The sequence below is a fragment of the Hyaena hyaena genome, unplaced genomic scaffold, assembly GCF_003009895.1.
Source record: "Hyaena hyaena isolate Hyena2069 unplaced genomic scaffold, ASM300989v1 scaffold_745, whole genome shotgun sequence".
NCBI classification, from domain to species: Eukaryota; Metazoa; Chordata; class Mammalia; order Carnivora; family Hyaenidae; genus Hyaena; species Hyaena hyaena.
In genome coordinates, this window is record NW_024081376.1 from 827,723 (window position 1) to 844,211 (window position 16,489).

At 42.5% G+C, this 16,489-nt stretch overlaps 1 protein-coding gene across 6 annotated transcripts in view; it reads left to right on the forward strand.

The window, feature by feature from the left end:
• Window positions 1-380: 380 nt before the first annotated feature.
• The window catches only part of CEP70 (centrosomal protein 70), a 75,559-nt gene continuing 59,450 nt past the window's right edge, over window positions 381-16,489 (forward strand). For 3 of the 6 annotated variants that reach the window (XM_039218199.1, XM_039218204.1, XM_039218201.1), the window contains exons 1-2: window positions 381-465; window positions 4,013-4,115. The gene's annotated coding sequence lies outside the window, so the exon portion shown is untranslated. Of the gene's footprint in view, window positions 466-898; window positions 963-4,012; window positions 4,116-16,489 lie in introns of those variants that run through there. The other 3 variants (XM_039218202.1, XM_039218203.1, XM_039218200.1) reach the window with 2 other exon arrangements.

A 16,489-nucleotide genomic window follows, 5' to 3' on the forward strand; every position in this document is an offset into this window, starting at 1 on the left:
GCAAGAGGTCGCAGTCACGGCTTGACTATGTGTAGAGGGCAGCGTTCCGTGGCCACGTTGCCCTGGCCTCACTTTCACCAACGGCCTTAAGTATGTATATATCTGCGGTCTTCCGGACAAATGAGTTTCCAGGTGGCTGCGAACAGCACCTGCGACGCCAGAGAACGTTGACACAGCAATGAAAGTGCGCAGGCGCAGACCGCAAGCGCGGTGCACTCTGGTCTACGTGAATATAAGCCCCGCCTCCAGAGCGAAGGCAACCGGGCCCTGGGTCCGCCTAGCTTCCCTCTGGTGCCGGAGAAGCTTAGTGGCGTTCGGAGGCGGAGCCGAGGCCCGCCCCTCGACGCGCTCCAGTTCGATTGGCCGGCCTCCTAAGGCGCCGTAACGGTCGCGGAGGCGGGGCCGGAGAGGGCTGAGCCGGGCCGGGCCAGGCGCGCTGCTGGTGGGAGGCCGCGGCTGAGAAAGGTGAGTGGCGCAGGGGTTCGCCGACGCGACGACCCGAGCACCTCCCCGAAGCACCTCCCCCGCCCCCCGAGGTCGGCCTCGGCAGGTGCCGGCGAGTGGCCAGACCGACCCTTGTCCGGTCCCCCAGAGAGCACACCAGTTAAGAGTAAACCAGTATAAGGATTGGGGTACCTGATAAACCTGGTTCGACTCCTGGCTCCCCGGCCCTGGCCATCTTTGGTTGCTCATTTAACGGCTCCGCGCCTCAGCGTCTTCATTCATAGCCTACAGCTGGTAATTCTTGCCTTACGTGGTGGGTGAGAAGGTTGAATGAGGCAGTAAGTGTAAGGCTTAGGACGATGCCTGGCGCAGACTGAATTGCGGAGAAGTCGTAGGTAATTCCTCCATCTACACGAGTGGGCCAGGGCTGACCCGCTTCGCTTTTCAGTGTCAGGTGTCTGAGAAGGTTGCTTGACTAGAGAAAACTCGGAGCAAGAGGGGGGTACACGAAGGAGTAGGTGAGTAGCCCTTCCAACGATTTATTAGGCTCATTCCAGATTAGGAGGTCTGCTGCCTTCCTGCGGAATCTAATTTGTTTCTGTTAAAGAAAATTAGGTGGAAATGTCAGAAGGCTGGGATTCGTCTTCTAGGGACCATACACAGCAAGGGTTTCTACTACCACTTACTTTCTGACCGTAATACTATCAAGCGCTGTGCCGGCATTACCCATATTGGTTCCAGTCTTCTGCATACGTTTGTTTGTTTTTGCTTTGCGGTATTGACGGGTGGACCCGGTCTTCCGCCACACGTTAAGGAAGAGGTGGCTGGCTAGGGTTTTGTTCGGAGCTTCTGCTCCAGAGGCGGGAGAGGTGTGTTCTGGCCCTTTGTGTACCCTCTCCTGGGGCAGAACGATTTGATGGAGAGGACATCCAATCCCGACTCTCATTTCCTTATTTGTGGTAGATTCACCCCTTCTTAAGAAAATTAAGCAGCCTGTTGGCATGTTTTTGGAGTACAGTTTTTGTATTTAACAGACCAGAGACTTTGAAAATATTACATGTTCCATTGATTGCAGTAAGATCAGTTAGCTTTCTTGTTTGAGAAAGCTAATTACAGATTTTGACGTGACTCAGTTGAGAAAGAATCGTTATAGGCCAGGGTTTGTTAGTTCCAGCTTTCCCCCAAAAAAGTGGTGAAAAACAATTACATTTTAATGGACAGTGCTTTTTATTAGGGCTTCAGACACATGAAGGGTAAGTTACCTAAGGGCTCTTGGAACCCTGGGACGTGCCAGAAAGTGCAACCATGATTTACTTCTCTGCCTTTGGCTTTTAGTGACACCTACAAACCAACTCCCTTTTTTTTTTTCTTAAATAGTTTATTGTCAAGTTGGTTTCCATATAACACCCAGTGCTCATCCCCACAAGTGCCCTCCTCCATGCCCATCACCCCCTTCCCATCCCCCCAACAGCCATCAGTCCTCAGTTTGTTCTCAGCATTCAAGAGTCTCTCATGGTTTTCCTCCCTCCCTCTCCCTGCTCTTTCCCCCCTTCTCCTCCCCCACGATCCTCCTTAGGTTCCTCCTAATCCACCTATATGTGCAAACATATGGTACCTGTCCTTCTCTGCCTGACTTACTTTGCTCAGCATAACACCCTCAAGGTCCATCTTGAGGACCTTGGTTGCTGCACATGGCCAGATTTCATTCTTTCTCATTGCCATGTAGTATTCCATTGTATAGATAAACCACATCTTCTTGGTCCATTCGTCCGTTGATGGACACTTAGGCTCTGTCCATGTTTTGGCTATTGTTGAGAGTGCTGCTATGAACATTGGGGTCCATGTGCCCCTATGCATCAGCACTCCTGTATCCCTTGGGTAAATTCCTAGCAGTGGGTCATAGGGGAGTTCTGTTATTTTTTTGAGGAATCTCTACACTGTTTTCCAGAGGGGCTGCACCCGTTTACATTCCCACCAACAGTGTAGGAGGGTGCCCGTTTCTCCACATCCTCGCCAGCATCTCGTGTTCTCTGATTTGCTCATTTTAGCCACTCTGACTGGCGTGAGGTGGTATCTCAGTGTGGTTTTGATTTGTATTTCCCTGATGAGGAGGGACGCTGAGCATCGTTTCATGTGTCTGTTGGCCATCTGGATGTCCTCTTTGGAGAAGTGTCTGTTCATATCTTCTGCCCATTTCTTCACTGGGTTGTTTGTTTTTTGGGTGTGGAGTTTGGTGAGTTCCTTATAGATTCTGGATATCAACCCTTTATCTGATATGTCATTTGCAACTATCTTTTCCCATTCCGTTGGTTGCCTATTAGTTTTGTGGGTTGTTTCCTTTGCCGTCGCCCCAGGCCCTTTTTGAACCAAGCGTTGCACCTCACTCTTTTGGGTGTGTAATTTCCCTGTGCCACGGGCATAGCCAAGGTGGGCCGTTCTCTATATCCCAAGCCAGGACTCGTTTCCAGTTCTCAGTCTACGCACCCCATTGAAATTGCCCAAAGTGTAAACTCTCAGGTGAGCCCCTCAGAGCAGTTTCAAGCCTCTCGCCTTCGTGCCAGAAGGCACTGCTCCTGTCTCCTCCAGGTTGGACTGGTGAGCGAGGAGCACTTTCACCCGGGGTCGCCTGGGACCAGTGCGTCCCGCCTAGGGTCAGCTGGACAGCAGGAAACCGGATCCCTCTGTGTCCCAAGTGGAGGTTTTTCTCTTCAATGATAGGGACAGTGTCTTGAGCAGTTTTGGCCACTCTTTATTTTTTTACCCTTAGACTCACTGCAGCTCCCTGAAGAGGGGAATCCCCCCCCCCCCATGTCTCCAGTTCCCACCCAATTTTATCTTCCCCAGTTCTCACTCACGTTTACAAGGTTTTCTCAGCGGACTCTGTCTCCTTTTCCTCCCAAACTCCTGGATTCTCTAAGGGTTCCTATGGCTTCAGGCCTTCTTCATGTGAGATATGGGGGCGAGTGAAATGTACGGAGATCCCTACTTCTCCACCATCTTGCCTCCCCTACCCATACAAACCAACTCCTATTCTACCTTCCCTAATCCCACAGTCTTACTTTAGATGTGTTATGACACTGAATAAAGCTATAGCTTCTGCTTTGGCCTTTGGAAGCTGAGACTCACATTGGGAGATTAGACACTCAGAGTTCCAGATCTGTGTCCTGTCTTCTAGTGGAGGAAAAGGCTGGTGCACACTGTCAGCACATTAACGTGGATCTCTGAAAGGTGGGCTTGGTCAGTCACAGGTGGAACTGAGGGGATCGTTTTTCTTCCTGCCTTTGCCTTTTGCGGTTAGTAGTGTTTGTCCATCTGAAAGTGCTTCGTTTTAGTACCCTTGCAAATGAGAATGTTCTACCCTTGTGGACAGAAGTCTGAATTAATGATGGGTGATGATAGATTTGGACTCCCAGCTAAGGTGGCAGCATTGGAGTCCATCAGCTGTTGTTAGTCGTTCCCACTTAAGTAGTTACTTGTACCATTGATACTCTGGGAATAACACAGGACCATTCTTACTAGGAGGTCAGACATTTTAAGAAAAGGGTCTTTTTATCTTTTTGAAATCTAGATGAAGATCCAGTTTCGGACGTGAGGCTCACTGGGTGATCATTTCATTGAGATCAACTTGAATGACCAGGTGAAAAGTGCAAGAGGGACGTGCTATGACTGAGGTATGTCTGCTGTGACAGATAACTCTGAATGTTGGGAGGCCATGGAGAAGACCTGTTGTTTATTGAATACTGTAATAGATACATTGCCTATATTTCTTTGATCTCCTGATAATCTGGTCAGGTAGATATTTGAAACTGAGGTAAGGAAACTGAAGCACGGGGTACCTGGGTGGCTCAGTCAGTTAAGCGTCTGACTTCAGCTCTGGTCATGAACTCACAGTTCATGGGTTCGAGTCCCGCATCCAGTTCTGTGCTGACAGCTCAGCGCCTGGAGCCCGTTTCAGCTTCTGTGTCTCCCTCTCTGTCTGCCCCTCCCCCACTCTGTCTCTCTCTGTCTCAAAATTAAACACACACACACACACACACACACACACACACACACAAGGAAACTGAAGCCCATAGAGGTTAAGTAACTATACCTACTTACATAGTTGGTCACTAACTCTAATCCCGACCTCTGTTTTGCTATGAGCCAGGCACTGCCCTATTTTCTTTCTATATTAACTCTCCTAATCTCGATAACAACACTATGAGCTAAGTACTTTTATTATCCTCATTGTCTGAAAATGAGATTGAGGTACAGAGGCATTAGTGCTTCCCTGGCTGGATGGCAGAATCCACGATTTGAACCCAGGTAGCCTGGCTACAGAGCTATACCAGCTTTCTTTGGGTTCCTGTTTTGTTGCTTTTGTTTTTATTGTTACTTGGGAAAGTTCTTTTATTATAAAATGAATTTTTATTATGAAATCAAACAGAAACACATGCCAATTGTGTAGTTTAATGAATTTTTTAAAAGTTATTATTTATTAGAGAGTGTGCATGTGCATGCACATGCGTAGGAGGGCAGAGAGAGAGAGAGAGAGAGAGACAGAGAGAATCCTAAGTAGGCTTTGTGCTGACAGAGCTCAGTCTCAACACAGGGCTCAGTCTCATGAACCATGAGATCATGACCTGAGCCGAAATCATTAACTCACTGAGCCACCCAGGCACCCCCAAAATTCAGTAATTTTATTAGGATGTGTCTTCTGGATCAGTGTTCTCAAGTATGTGATATATTCTTTCCATGTGTAATTTCATATGTATATATTTTTTTCATTTCAGGAAAGCTTTTAGTTTATTCCTTTTTATTCTTGAGAGATATTCCTTTGTATGAATATACCAGTTTGTGTATCCATTCAGCTATTGATGGACATTTGAGTTGTTTCCAGTTCCTGGATATTACAAATAAATCTCTTAAGGACTTTTATATATAAGGCTTTGTGTGGTTATATGCTTTCATTTCTCCTGGGTAAATACCTAGGAATGGAATGGCTGGGTCTTAGGTGTATATATAACCTTTTAAGAAACTGCCAAAGTGTAATCCAAAGTGATTGTCTTATTTTACATGCCCATCAGCAGTGTATCAGAGTGCCAGTTCCTTCATATTCTCATAAACAGTATAGTCTTAGCCGTTTAAATAGGTGTATTGTGGTTTCACCTTGTGCATGGTAAAAATTTTATTTTCAGTGTAGCTAACATGCAGTGTTACATTAATTCCAGGTTTACAATGTAGTGATTCAGCAGTTCCACACACTACTCCGCACTCAAGTTAAGTGCACTTTTAATCCCCTTCACCTATTTCAGCCACTCCCCTCCCCCCCACACATACACCTTCCCTCTGGGACCCATCTATTTGTTCTCTATAGGTAAGAGTCTGTTTTGATGGTTTCTCTTTTTTTTTTTCTTTGCTTGTTTATTTTGTTTCTTAAATTCTGTATATGAGTGAAATCATGGTATTTGTATTTCCCTGACTTATTTCAGTTAGCATCATACCTACTAGGTTCATCCATGTTGTTGCAAATGGCAAGATTTTACTCTTTTCTTATGGCCAAACAATATTCCATTAGAAATATATATTGCCTCTTCTTTAACCATTCATCTCACGTGGGTTGCTTCCATAGTTTGGCTGTTGTAAATAATGCTGCTTTAGACATAGGGGTGCATATATCCCTTAAAATTAGTGTTTTCATATTCTTTGGATACTCAGTAGTGTGATTACTGAGTCATGGGGTAGTGCTATTTTTAATTTTCTGAGGAATTGCTGTACTGTCTTTCATAGGGGCTGTGCCAGTTTACATTGCCACCTAAGTGCACTAGGGTTCCTTTTTCTCCATATCCTCACCAACACTTGTTTGAGTTTTTTATTTTAGGTATTCTGAGGTGTGAGGTGACATCTCATTGTGGTTTTGATGTGTATTTCCCCGATAATGCATGAAACCGAGCATGTTTTTGTGTGTCTGTTGGCTGTCTGTATGTCGTCTTAGGAGAAACGTCTGTTCATGTCTTCTGCCCAGTTTTTACTTGAATTATTTGTTTCCTGGGTGTTTTATAAGTGCTTTGTATATTTTGGATACTAACCCTTTACCAGATACATCATTTGTAAATATCTTCTCCTTTTCAGTAGGTTGCCTTTTAGTTTGGTTGCTTGTGTTCTTTGCCATACAGAAGCTTTTTATTTTGATGTAGTCCAAATAGTTTATTTTTGCTTTTGTGTTCCTTGCCTCAGGAGACCTATCTGGAAAGATATTACTGCAGCTAATGTCAGAGAAATTAATGCCTGTGCTCCTTTAGCATTTGTATGGTTTCAGGTCTCACATTTAGGTCCTTAATCCATTCTGAGTGTATTTTTGTGGGTGGTGTAAGAAAGTGGTCCAGGTTTCATTCTTTTGCATGTAGCTGTCCAGTTTTCTCAATACCGTTTATTGAAGAGACTCTCTTTTTCCGATTGCATAGTCTTGCCTCCTTTGTCAAAGATGAATTGAGTATGTAATGCAGGTTTCTTGCTGGATTTTCTACTCTGTTCCATTGATCTGTGTGTTTTGTGCCAGTACTATACTGTATTGTTTCCTACAGCTTTGTAATATAACTTGAAATCTGCAATTGTGATACGTTCAGTTTTGTTTTTCTTTTTCAAGATTGTTTTGGCTATTTGGTGTCTTTTGCAGTTCCATACAAATTTTAAGATTGTTCTAGTTTTGTGGAAAATGCTGTTGGTGTTTTGATAGGGATTGCATTAAACCTGTAGATTGCCATGGGTAGTGTAGACATTTTAACAATATTCTCCTAATCCATGAGCAAGGAATATCTTTCCATTTCTTTGTGTTGTCTTCAGTTTCTGTCATCAGACTTTTATAGTTTTCAGGGTCAGGTTTGTTTGCTTGTTTGTTTATTTCTAGGTATGTTATTTGGTGCCATTGTAAATGGGGTTGTTTTCTTAATTTCTGTTTCTGCTGCTTCATTATTAACATATAGAAATGCAACAGATTTCTGTCTAGTGAATTCATCTATCAGTTCTAGTAGTTTTTTGGTGAAATTGTTAGCGTTTTCCATAGATAGTATCATGTCAGCTGCAAATAGTGAAAGTTGTACTTCTTCTTTACCAATTTGGATGCTTTTTCTTTCTTTCTGTTGTCTGATTGCTGTGGGTAGGACTTTTAGTACTGTGTTGAATAAAAGTGGTGAGAGTGGATGTCCATATCTTCTTCCTGACTTTAGAGGACAAGCTCTCAGTTTTTCCCCATTGAGTATAATGTTAGTTATGGATTTTTCATAGATGGCCTTTATTATGTTGAGGTATATGTTCCTTCTAAACCTGTTTCGTTCAGAGTTGTTATGATGAATGGATGTTGTACTTTGTCAGATGCTTTTTCCGCATTTGAAATGATCATGTGGTTTTTATCCTTTCTCTTGTTGATGTGATATATCACACTGATTTGTGAATATTGAACTACCCTTGCATCCCAGGAATAATTCCCACTTGATTTCGATGAATGCCTTTAAAAAAAAAAAGTTTATTTTGAGATAAGAGAGAGCAGGGGAGGGGCAGAGAGAGAGAGAGAGAGAGAATAAAGAATCCCAAGTAGACTTCCTGCTGTCAGCTCAGAGCCTGATGCAGAGCTTGAACTCATGAACTGTGAGATCATGACCAGAGCTGAAATCAAGAGTCAGACACTTAACCGACTGAGGCACCAAGATGCCCCTGTTGTGTGTGTGTGTTTTTAAATCTACTCTATCACCCTAATGTGTTTTGATTGCTTTAGTCCATTTGCATTCAAAATGTTTGTTGATAGATATGTCTTTATTGCCAGTTTGTTATTTGTTTTGTGGTGGTTTTTGTAGTTTTCTCTGATCTTTTTCTCTTTCATGGTTTGTTGACTTTCTTAAGTGATGTTCTTGGCTTCCTTTCTCTTTATTCTTTGCATGTTTATTAATGGATTCTGATTTATAGTTACCATTAGGTATGTATATAATCTCTTCTGCATTTAGCTATGTTAGGTTGATGTTATATGAAGTTTGAACCCATTCTTTATTCCTCCCCATGTTTTAGGTATATAATATTATATTTTAAATCCTTTTATTAATCCCTTGAATGATTTTTACAGAAATGCTTATTTTTACTCTTCATATAACTAAACATGGTCTTTCCACTCAGAGAATTACGTTTATTTGGTGTAGGCCAGGTTTAGTGGTCATGAACTTCTTTGTTTTTATTTGAGCAAGTCTTTATTTCTCCCTCTTTTGTGATGATAGCCTTGCTGGGTAGAGTATTCTCGGCTGCTTATTTTTGCCTCTAACACTTTGAATATATCATGCCACTGTCTTCTGGCCTGCACAGTTTCTGCTGAAAAACTTACTGATAGCCTTATATGGTTTCCCTTATATGTAAGCATCTTCTTTTCTCTTGCTTCTTTTAAAATTTTTTCTTTATCACTACTTTTAATTATTGTATGTCTTGATGTGGCCCTTCTTAGGTTGAATTTTGGGGGAAATATCTGTGTCTCCTGCATCTGGATATCTGTGTCCTTCCACAGATTAGTGATGTTTTCACCTATTATGTTTTCAATAAACTTTCTGCCTCTCCTTCCTTTGGGATCCCTATAATGTGAATATTATTGTGCTTGATTCCAGTGAGTTCCCTGACTGTTTTCTCAATTTGCATATTGTGTTTTCCTCTCATTTCCTCATCTTGGTTACTTTTCATTATTCCATTACTTCCAGGTCCTTAATTTGTTCCTCTGCTTTCTGTATTCCATCTAGTATATTTCTAATTCCATTTATTGAGTTCTTCATCTCTGAATATGGTTTTTTTTTTTAATCTCTTAATTAAGGGTCTCACTGATATCCTCCACTCTTCTGAAGTCCAGTGAGTATCTTCATTACTTTAAATTCTCCATCAGGCATCTTACATCTGTTTCACTTAGGCCTTTTGCTGTGGTTTGGTTCTGTTCTTTCATTTGGGACATATTTTCTGTCTCCTCACTTTGTTTAACTCTGTGTCTGTTTCTTTGTGTTTGGAAAGTTAGCCATGTCTCTTGCTCTGGATGGTAATGGCCTTTTGAAGAACAGGTCTTGTAGTGGCCTGTATGTGGTGTCCCCTGTTCCCTAGGACCTGGTGCGTCCCTAGGAGTATCTCCTATGTGTTGTGTGTGCTCTGCTATTGACTCCTGGTTGCTTTTTCCTTCAGTCTTGTCTGCAGAGGCTCTCTTTACCTGTTGTGGGCAGTGTTTGGTCCCCAGCTGGGTAAGGCATGTTTTAACAAGGTATGTGGTGGTCTGCTTGTGAAGTGAGTTCTGGCACTGCTGCTGCTGCACCACTGTAGTTGAAGTCCTGAAAAACCCACAGATTGGGAGATGTGGTGCTGGTGAGGTTTTCACTGGTGTTCTCCGGGAGGGGACCCTCAGTGCTGGGACTGAGGCAAGCATGATGGGGAGGGGTGGATCCACTGAGGTGTGGTATGGGGGAGTGGGACTGGTGTAAGCAAATTAGGGAGTGAGTATTAGCACCTGCAATGTTTCTGCTGAAAAATTAGCTGATAGCCTTGGGGTTTTCCTTGTATGTAACTGTTATCTTCTGATGCTTTTATTTATTTTTTTAAGTTTACTTATTTTGAGAGAGAGAGAGAGAGAAAACACAAGCAGGAGAGGGATAGAGAGAGAAGGAGAGAGAGAATCCCAAGCAGGCTCCATGTTGTCAGCGTAGAGCCCATTGTGGGGTTTGATCTCACGAACTGTGAGATCATGACCTGAGTCGAAATCAGGAGTCAGATGTTTAACTAACTGAGCCACTGGGTGTCCCTTTTAGGTGCTTTTAAAATTCTCTTTATCATTACTTATTTGTAATTGAACTATTTATTATGTGTTTTGGTGTGGACAGTCTTTTGACTTTGTTAGGGGCTTTCTGTGCTTCCTGGACTAGATGTCTGTTTTCCTTCCTCAGACTGGGAAAGTTTTCAGCTATCATTTCTTCAATTGATTTTTCTGTCCCCTTCTCTTTCTTCTCCAGAGGACCCTATTATGTGAATGTTACGGTGTTTGATTGTGTTGCAGAGTTCCCTTTCTCTACTCTCATTTTTTATTAAACTTTTTTCTTTTTGCTATACAGTTTGGTTCCTTAACATTATCCTGTCTTTCAGATTGCTGATCTGTTCTTCTTTTTTTTAATCTGCTATTGATTACATCTGTTATATTTTATTTAGTCTGTTTGTTGATGTCACTCTCTGAAGTCCAGTAATTATCTTAATGACTATTACCTTGAAGTCTTTATCAGGCATATTGCATACCTCTCTCTCATTTGTGTTTTTTTTACTGTGATTTTTGTCTTGTTCTTTTCATTTGGCACTTATTTCTCTGTCTCCTCATTTTGTCTCTATGTTTATTCCTAAGTATTAGGTAGGTCCGCTACGTCTCCTGATGTTGAAAGTAGCAGCCTTGTGAGGAGATCCTGTGGTGCTGTATAGTGCAGTCCCCCCTGGTCACCAGAACCAGGCACTCCAGTGTGTCCCCTCTATAGGCTGTGTGTATCCTTCTGTGGTGGCTGAGCTGCATTTGTTGTGGGCATGCTGGTGGGTGGGGGCTGGCTTCTCACCTGACTGGCTGCAGTGACTCGCTTGCATGATGTGAGTGTACTGGGCATGGTTTGTTCCTTGAGATGTTGAGGGGCCCAGCTACTGCCTGTGTGCTCACTGGTGGGTGTTGTTGGTGTTCAGCCTAGCCTGCGGCCTGCAGTTAGTGTCTGCCATGCTTGCAGGCCCAGCAAAGGGCAGGACTTGGTCTCCACACAGCCAGCTAAGAGGCTCAGCTGCGGGAACTGTGGACACACTGGTGTGTGGGTTAGCTCCTCCCCTCCCAAGGGCAGGAGTCGTTTTGGAGTGGCACATGCTGCCAGAGTTGCCTTCTGGGTGTGGTGGGGTGGGAGCTGTTTTGGAGGGATGGCTCCCAAGGTGGGCAAGTTGGGTGGGATGGTCTGCAGGAGAATGAGGGGGCATGGCGTTCATTGATGGCAAGGTAGGGGGGAGTGATAGAACTGGTTCCCAGAAATCTCTTGATTATTTTGGTTGCAGGAGACCAGGAAAAATGGTACCTGCTATCGCTTTTGTTTGCAGAACAACCTGCAGCACATATTCTCAGATTAGTCAATAAATCTCCTTCAGAAATACCCCCAGGTGCTTTTCAAGCTGCTACTCTTGTACTGTGTCTCTGAGTTTTTTAGACTGTTTAATGGTGGGGACTCAGTTTCCTGTAGCATTCTGGCTCTCCTGGAGTTAAGCCGGCTGATTTTTAATGTTCCTGGAGTTAGCCCTGGTGTTTCCAAAGCTAGATATCACATGATTCATCTTCCCAACGTGGGTTCCCAGTTCAGGGGGGTTGCCTAGTTGGGGTCTGTTCCTCTTGCTTCTCTATGCCTCTCCTGTTTGTGGTTAGTCGTACGGGGAAGGGGGGCAGTGGAGGGAGCATTGGTTCCCAACTGTGTCTCTGCCCTTTCCACCCTTTCCTATGTGATGTTCTCTCTATGACTAGCTGCGGAAGTCTTCAGGTCATTTTCAGAGTTAGTCACATAGCTCTAGTTGCTGCCTCAGTGTGTCTGTGGGACAAGTTGAATTCCAGATCATCCTATTCTACTTTCCCTTATATTCTCAGATGTGGGTCGTGGGTCCACAGGCTCACTATTTGTGCGTTTAGAATATAACCGGGAATTTAAAGTGTGGAAGGACAAAAAACCACAAATGGTCAGTTATCAAAATCAACCAAGATCTCTCAAACAAAGAAGCCTCAGTTGGAGGAAGTGGCCTGCCTCTTTATCTAGGCGTACTGCTGGCACTGTGTTTATTAGAGAGAGCCATCTTTGGAGTGGATGCCATTTTGAATTGGATCCCTTCACAATCAAAGCTTAAGTCAAGCACTTGCATTTACAAACAAAACAAAACAAAAAGCCCATTAAAAAAAACTGTTAGAACTTACACCACAACCATCTTATTTATTTTTTAAGTGTACATTTGATTGATACAACATACATTCATAATGTGCCATCGTAGCCCATCCATCTACAGAACTCTTTTTAAAAATTTTTTAAATTGTTTTTTTATACTTGTTTATTTTTGACAGAGACAGAGTGGAAGCAGGGGAGGGGGCAGAGGGAGAGGGAGACACACAATCTAAAACAGGCTCCAGGCTCTGAGCTGTCAGCACAGGGCCCGACACGGGCCTTGAACTTACAAGCCGCGAGATCATGACATGAACTGAAGTCAGGATGCTTAACCAACTGAGCCACTTAGGTGCTCCAGTATTTACTTATTTATTTCTACACTCAGCGTTGGGGCTCAAACTCCTGACCCTGAGATCAAGAGCTGCATGCTCTTCCAACTGAGCCAGCCAGGTGCCCCAGAACTCTTTTTGTCTTGTGCAACTAAAACTCTGTATATATTAGACACAGGGCCCTTGTCCCTCAAGGCCCTGCCTGGAAGCTACCATTTTCCTTTTGGTGGCTATGATTTTGATTACTCCAAGCAGTATAAGTGGAATCATTACAGCATTTATTTTTTTGTGGCTGACTAATGTCCTCATGGTTGTAGCATGTATCAAAATTTCCTTACTATTTAAAGCTGAATAATATTCCTTGGGTCACCTGGGTGGCTCAGTCCATTAAGAGTCTGTTGATTTTGGTTCAGGCCATGGTGTCATGATTTGTGGGTTCAAGCCCCTCATGGGGCTCCACGCTGACAGTGTGAAGCCTGTTTGGGATTCTTTCTCTGTCCCTTTCTCTCTGCCCCTCCCTTGTCCCCCCACCTCAAAATAAACTTTAAAAAAGCTGCATAATATTCCATTGTACAGAGATGCCACATTGTGCTTATCTATTTTTTGATGAACACTTAGGTTTTTTAAACATTTTGGCTACTGTGAGTGATGCTGCCATGAACACAGATGTACAAATATCTTTTCAACATCCTGCTTTCAGTTCTTTTGAGTATATACCTAGAAGTAGAATTCCTGGATTATATGAGTATTCTTTGTTTAATTTTTTTTTTTTTTAAGAACTACCATACGGTTTTTCACAGTGGTTATACCATTTTACATTCTCACCAGTAGTGCACAAGATTCCAGTTTTACCACACCCTTGCCAGTGCTTGGTTTTTGTTTGTTTGTTTGTTTTGATAGTAGCCTAATGGATATGAGGTGGTATCTTTTTGTAGTTTTGATTTGCATTCATCTAATGGGTAGGATGTTGAACATCTTTTCAAGTGCTTATTGGTCATTTGTATATCAAGTTCTTTTCCCATTTTTAATTTTTTATGTATTCTTTTTTGTTTGTTTTTTTTTTTTTTTTAATGTTTAATTTTAAGTGAGAGAGTGAGCACAAGCAGGAGAGGGCAGATAGAGGGAGACAGAGGATCCAAAGCAGGCTCTGCACTGACAGCACGGAGCCCAATGTAGGGCTCGAACTTACGAATGCAAGATCATGACCTGAGATGAAATTGTTCACTCAACTGACTGAGCCACCCAAGCACCCCTGTTTGTTTATTTTTAAAATAAAGTTTGTTTGTTTATTTTGAGAGAGAAAGGAAGGGGGAAGAGCAGAGAAGGAGGGAGAGAATGAGAATTCCAAGCAGGCTCTGCACTGTCAGCACAGAGCCTGATGCGGGGCTTGAATTTATGAACTGTGAGATTATGACTGAGTTGAAACCCAAGAGCTGGACGCTTTACGCACTGAGCCACCCAGCTGCCCCTCTTTGCCCATTTTTTAAGCAAAGTTTTTTTTATTCAGTTTTAGGAGTTCTCTGTGTATTCTGGATGTTAACTCTTTATCACATATATGATTTGCAAATACTTTGTTCCATTCAATTGGTTGCCTTTTTACTCTGTTGATAGTATCTTTTGATGTGCTAAAGTTTTAATTTTCATGAAGTCCAATTTATTTTTTCTTGTGTGTTGCCTGTTTCTGATTCAGATCTAAGAAACCACTGCCAAATCCAGTGTCATGAAGATTTTACCCTATGTTATCTGCTAAGAGTTTTATAGTTTTGCCTCTTAAATGTAGTTCTTTGATCCATTTTGAGTTAATTTTTATATATAGTGTTAGGTAAGGATCCAACTTCATTCTTTCCATGGTGATGTCCAGTTTTCCCAGAACTACTTGTTGAAGACACATATACTTTCTCCATTGAATGGTTTTGGCCTTCATGTTGAAAATCTTGACAGCATATGTCAGAAATTATTTCTGGCCTCTCTAGTCCATTGGTTTATATATCTTTATGCCAGTATCACACTGTATTGATTTCTGTAGCTTTGCAGTGGGTTTTGCAATCAGGAAGTGTAGGTCTTCCAGGTTTGTACTGTTTCAAGATTGACTTGGCTCTTAGTGGTCCCTTGAGGTTCCTTATGTAATATCTTAAATGATTTTTTTTATTTCTGAAAAAAATGTCATTGGGACTTCAATAGGGATTGCATTGGTTGTGTAGGCTGCTTTGGGCAGTATGGACATACTAATATTAAGTCTTTCAGTCCATGAATATAGGATGTTTTCCCATTTATTTGTCTTTTTAATTTCTTTGACCAGTATTTTGTAGTTTTTTAATGTTTTGTTTTGTTTTTTTTCTAGCAGAGAGAAAGAGAGAGAGAGACAGCATGAGCAGGGGAGGGTCAGAGAGAGAGAGAGTCACAGGCTCCGAAACAGGCTCCAGGCCCTGAGCTGGCAGTCAGCACAGAGCCTGATGCGGGGCTCGAACCCACAAACTGCAAGATCGTGACCTGAGCAAAAGTCGGACGCTTAACCGACTAAGCCACCCGGGCACCCCTTTTGTAGTTTTAATTGTACCAGCCTTTGACCACTTTGGTAAAGGATTTTTTCCTTTTTTAAAAAAAGTTTTATATATTTCTGAGAGAGAGAGAGACAGAGAGACAGAGAGAGACAGAATCTGAAACAGGCTCCAGGCTCTGAGCCATCAGCACAGAACCTGATCCGGGGCTCAAACCCTTGAACCGTGAGATCATGACCTGAGCCAAAGTCGGACGCTTAACCAACTGAGCCACCCAGGCGCCCCAAGGATTTTTTCCTTTTGATGCTGTGTAAGTGGAATTGTGTTCTTAATGTCCCTTTCGGATTATTTATTGTTAGTGTATAGAAATGCGGCTGATCTTTGTGTGTTACAGACCTACATCCTAGCACTTTGCTGAATTCATTTCTAATAGGTTTTTGGTTTTATGGTGGACTCATTAGCGTATTCTGCATATAAGGTTATGTCATCTGCAAATAGGTATAATTTTATTTTTTCCTTTTTGACTTGGATGCGTTTTATTTCTCTTTGTAGATTAATTGCTTTGGCTAGACCTTCTAGCACTCTATGGAATAGAAGTGGTGACTGCTTTGTTTCTGATCTTAGAGGAAAAACTTTCAGTCTTTCATATAAGTATGATAACTGTGTATTTTCACATGTGGCTTTTATTATGTTGAGGTAGATTCCTTCTATTCCTAGTTTATTGAGTATTTTTATCATAAGAGGATATTCAATTTGGTCAGATGCTTTTTCTGGATCAGTTCAGATGATCATGTGTTTTTTTTTTTTTTTTATCCTTCATTCCTCTTAATATGCTGTTGAATTTGGTTTACTGGTAATTTGTTGCGGATAATTGCATCAGTGTTCATAAGAAATCTTGGTCTTTAGTTTTCTTGTATTGTTTTTGTCTGGCTTCAGTATTAGAGTAAAGCTAGCCTTAAGAATGAATTAGCAGAGGGGCGCCTGGGTGGCTTAGTCGGTTAAGCGTCCGACTTAGCGTTAAGCTAAGCGTCTCTCTGTCTCTCTCCTAGAGATAAATAAAACATTAAAAAAAAAAAACAATGAATTAGCTGAGCCTGGGTGGCTCAGTTGGTTAAGCGTCCGACTTCAGCTCAGGTCATGATCTCATGGTTCGTGGGTTCGAGCCCTGTGGCAGGCTCTGTGCTAACAGCCAGCTCAGAGCCTGGAGCCTCTTTCAGATTCTGTGTCTCCTTCTCTCTCTCTGACCCTCCCCTGCTCACGCTGTCTTTCTCTCTCTCAGAAATAAAAAGAAAGAAAGAAAGAAAAA